Below are 5,423 nucleotides of genomic sequence, written 5' to 3'. Positions count from 1 at the left end.
ATTGAAAATAATCTGAAGCTAAAAATAAGGGATTGGCTTAAATAAATTATGGTATATCCATGCAACAGAACACTGCAAAGTAATTAAAAATTAAGTTCATGAATTGGAGACTAATTATCTAGAGATAAACATTCATGATATGCTGATGTGTGGATAGAGAACCTGTTTTATAAAACAGAACCTAAATATGATTCCATTTTCATAAAAATAAAGTGTGTTTATGTATACATATATATTATAGATATATGCACTAAAGACAGAGTTGAAGGATATTCACCAAAATGTTATCTGTATCCTGGTAATTACCTGTATCTACCAACTGTTCCATAATAAATATAATTGTTATTTTCATTTTGGAAGAAAACAATAAAATGGTATTGTGTTACTAAGTAGCGAGTAAGGGAACATCTTAGAAACTCTTCTGAATAAAATTCATGAATTTTAATACTAAAAAAAATATGTGTGTTCCTCCCATGAAAACTGAATGGCCTTTGGCATAAGAATTCCCCACTGCTCCTGTGTCCCTCCTGACCTATCTTTAGGGTGTGGTTCAACGAGAAAGCAGAACCAGTATGAGACTGATCCTATGCAATCATGACAGCTGGTGGAGCAGCCATTGCTTCTGTGTCTAGTGTTGAACCTAAAGTTGCTCTAAGTCAGCCGGTGGGGGGGGGGGGGGGGGGGGCAGGGGGGAGAGCTAAACGTGGACAAGAACAAGGAAACATGAGGGAGAACTGGAACCCAGGTCTCTCTTAGCACCTCCAACTGTGCTGTCATGGGTAATCTGCAAGAGAAGCTGGCATCTTTCACCAAGAGCTGCATATGCACTTAGCCCAGAAGTCAGAAAAGTTCAAGGAGGAGATCTAACAACTGAAGAAACATAGGCCCCATTGCCACCCCATACCCACAAAGTGATTTAGCAGATCAGTAACAATGAGAGCAAGTGGCTCACCTGCCTAACACCTTGCACTGACCTTCAGAGAGTAAGCAATATGGTTTCTGCTTCACTACTGGTTTCCAAGTTCACACAGAACATCTCTTGCAACCAACTCCAACTCAGAACCATACAGGGAGGGGAATTCTGAGAAATTTAGCTCCATCTTAGATAAGTTGCCACAGTACAAAGCTACCAAAGTCTGTGCCTCATCAACTTGACATCTGTGTCTTATCCCTTTTAACGCTATTAACTTCAAAAAAAAAAAAAAAAGACAATAGAAAAGTCATACTTTCACTTAGCATGAGACAACTATCCCTCATACAACCAAACACAACCTACACCTCTCTCCAAAAGGGGATACAAAGTTCCTTTAATCATCTTTGGACTTTGTTCATGCCTCATCTAGCTGAATCACATTCTCACTTTGAGATCCTATATAGTACCAAGGTATAAGTTAATAGCTACTATTAACACATATGATAAAAGAATGACAGGGAGAAAAAAATATTTGGTTAATATGTACACAAATGTATTTATAGCAAAACAAGAGGGAAGTGCAAATACACTTTGAGAAATGAGGGTACAGTCCTCAGTTTTGCTACTGGTCACATGGAAGTAGATGGTATTTATAAACTACCTTCTTCCACTACATATTTCTCTGCTCTCAATAAGCACCTAACTTCTTTGCATGGTTCTTTCTGTGGTGAGGTGACCCAAATCTTCATTCCTGAAGGATCTGGGCCATTAGCAGTTCTTCCTATATCGTATTGTTGTTTTCTATTGATCTTAATCATGGGACCTGGGAAAACTAAGAGATGCCCCAGTATATCTTCTGCATTCTAGAAATACTCCAAACTTTCAGTGTGTGGCGGCAACTCCTTGACAAGCAGGATCATTCACTCACTCCTGCCAATAGATAGAGTAACCTCTTCTTTGGCTATTGATCCACTGACATGAGGAGCCCCAAGTGACCGGATAGCAATCTCAACCACCAGTTTAGCTGAAACATTGCAGTCCACTACTAGAAGAAGTGCTCTCTTGGAAACCGAGACCTCTACACCAGCAGAGCCCAATGTTACTCTGGAATTGGAAGCAAAAATTTCAGTAGTGGATCACTAGAGGTATTAGAGGAACCACTCTTATTTCCACCCCTTTATTCTCAGACCAGTGAAACTGGCTTTAGGAGAAACATTAGTTGCTGATTTAGAGCACACACCACATCCTAGAGTTTATTGTTCAATTCTTACACACTCAAATTTGTAACATTTCAGAAATATTATATATGAAATTAATGTCAATTTATATACATCATCTATTTGAGACCTATATCGATAGAATGCTGCACAGAACACCAAAATATTCCCTGAGAATTTTTTTACCCAAGAACAGAAAGAAAAAAAAAATCCCTGGCCACTGGAAAACAAGGAATGATATTGAAATTAACTAGGGATAATAATAATGAGACATATCTTTAATTTCTATATGACAGTACAGAGTTTAAAATTAGAATTATATGTCCAACCAAAATATCAAACAAGAGTGAAGATATAATAAAAATATTTCCAGAAATGGAATGGCTCTGAAACTTTGCGTTCCACAAACTCTTTTTAGGAAGTTACTTTAGGAAGACATATTTAGCAAACCAATTTTAAAAAGCCAAGACAAAGGAAGTTGTAAGACTCAGGAAAAAGTATATATAACCCCAAACAGCAATGAAGAAAAAAGTTTCAACAGGAAGAATTCTAAGAATAAGATCTCAAGGGGGGAGAGGGGGAAGGGAGATCTTAATAGAATAGATTAACACGATGGAAAATTGGGGGAGAAAATTGAAACAACAATATTGTAAGATAATGCAATAAAAGGTAAAGTAAATTAGATGCTCAAGGAAAAAGAAAACTGAATAAAAAGGGGAGTATAACTGTAATTCATTAGTTGGGTCTGCAGTAAACAATAATTACATAATTATGTCGATACAAGCATGGTATATTGATCTATAACTTACAGAATCGACCTCACTAAAGGGAAGGAATTAAGCTTTATTCCGCTTTTCCTATACAAACTGTATCACTGGGTAACTAGTAGATATGGGGACATTTCTCCTTATACAAGTTTTTGAGCTGATAAATGTAAAATGAATATGAGAATTAGAGCAGCACCGAAACACACCCTTAATGAATTAATAGATCTAGACCAGTGCTGCCCAGGAGAACTTTCTGTAATGATAGAAATGCTTTGCATCTGCCCTAACACAGTAGCCACGAGCAACATGAGGTTATGAGCGTTTGACATGTGGCTAGTAAAACTGAAAAACTGAATTTTAATGTTATTTAATTTGAACTAATTTAAATGTAAAAAGCAACATGTGACTAATAGCAACCACCATAGATCATGCAGACCTAAACAATGATCATAAATGTCCACTAAGTATCACAAAAGGAGACATCCAGGTAGTATGTCTCCCAGTAGAAGAACCCATACCACCTAAGTGGGCTTGCCAAAAAATTGAATGCGAATCAGATCAAGCCTCTAGATTCGACTACCAATTTGCAAGGAAATATAGGGGATCATATTAAATACTACATGGATGTATTAACAAAATTCAGACCACAGGAAAATTTATAAAACAATCTAATTTCTTCAACAAATAAATTGCAAGGAAAAATAAAAGAATGGAAACTATGGATTTAAAGGGACTTAAAAGACAACTAATAGCAATATATTATGAAAAATTTGGTTCCATTACAAACCAAAAACCTAAAAAAGAAGTTATTACGTTTCTGAATGGTTGAAATTGTGAATACTGACAAGATAATGGATGATATTTTAAAAATTTTATTAATTATTTACATTGGGATTCTATTTTCTTTTTTTGAGTTCTATTTTCTAAAAGGGTGTTTATCTTTTGGAAATACATACTGAATATTTGTGGGTGAAATATTACATCTGGGATTTGCTTCATAAATAACACAGGAACCAATTCAGACCTATAAGATGGCTATTATAAAAACAAAAACATGGGGCATCTGGATGGCTCAGTCAGTTAAGTGTCTGACTTCAGCTCAGGTCATGATCTCTTGGTTCATGAGTTTGAGCCCTGCATTGGGCTCTGAGCTGTCAGCACAACTTCAGATTCTGTGTCTCCCCCTCTCTCTCTGCCCCTCCCCAGCTCGTACTCTGTCCCTCTCTCTCTCAAAAATAAATCAACATTTTAAAAAATTATAAAAACAAAAACAAACAAAACAGAAAGTAACAAGTATTAGAAAGGGGTGTAGAAACCTTTGTTGAAAGGTGCATTGTGCATTGTTGGTAAGAGTGTAAATGGTGCAGCCACTGTGAAACATGGTATGGCAGCTCCTAAAAAAAATAAACATAGAATTACCATAAGATCCAATAATCCATTTCCGAGCATATGCCTAAAAGAGTTGAAGGTAGGGACTCAAACAGATATTTGTACACCCTTGTTCATAGAAGAATTCTTCACAATAGCCAAAAGGTGAAAGCAACCCAAGTGTCCTTGATGAATGGATGAATAATAAAATGTGATGTATCCTTACGATGGGATATTATTCAGTCTTAAAAAGGAAGGAAATTCATGCTCAGGTTGGGACCTTGAAAATATGCTAACTAAGGGAAATAAGCAAGTTATGAAAGGACAAATGTTGTACGAGGTCATTTATATGAGGTACCTAGAGTAGTCAAGCTTATGGGGATAGAGAGTACCTTCCACTGGTGGTTGCCAAGGGCTGAGGAGAGGGAGGAATGGAGAGTTATTGTTTAACGAGTAGGGAGATTCAGTGTGGGAAGATGAAAAAGTTCTGGAGATGGATGGTAGTGGTGGTTACACAACAATGCTAATGTACTTAATGACAAAGAACATTATGCTTAAAAATGGTTAAAATGGTAAATTTTATGTTATGTATATTTTACTACAAAAAGTAACAATACAGGAAGGGATAAGCAGGTGGGGCAAAGATGGAATTATACGGCTGTGAGTTGATGACTGTTGAAGCTGAATGATGAGTATATGGGGATTCATTTTACTCTTCTCTCTACTTCTGTATATGTTCAAAATTTTCCATAATGAAAATATTTTTGTACCAAAACAAGATTTATATGAAGAAACAAAAAAAAATCAGTTGAAAAGAAAAAACTAAGGGGCACCTAGGTGGTTCAGTCAGTTAAACATCTCACTCTTGATCTTGGTTCAGGTCATGATCTCACGGTTTGTGGGTTCAAGCCCCACATGAGGCTCTGCACTGACAGCACGGAGCCTGCTTGGGATTCTCTCTCTCTGCCCCTCCCCCGCTCATGTGCACACTCTCTCTCCCTCTCTTTCTCTCAAAATAAATAGACTTTAAAAAAAAGGAAAAAACTTAAACAGAAAAATAGCTAATAAAACTCACCAGAAAAAAATCATCACAGAGAAAATGAAAATTATGACCAAAAATTGTGTCCTAAATTACCACAGCCTAAGGAAGATACTTAG

Source organism: Prionailurus bengalensis, chromosome B2 (genome assembly GCF_016509475.1).
Source record: "Prionailurus bengalensis isolate Pbe53 chromosome B2, Fcat_Pben_1.1_paternal_pri, whole genome shotgun sequence".
Lineage (NCBI taxonomy): Eukaryota > Metazoa > Chordata > Mammalia > Carnivora > Felidae > Prionailurus > Prionailurus bengalensis.
This window is presented reverse-complemented; position numbering follows the sequence as displayed.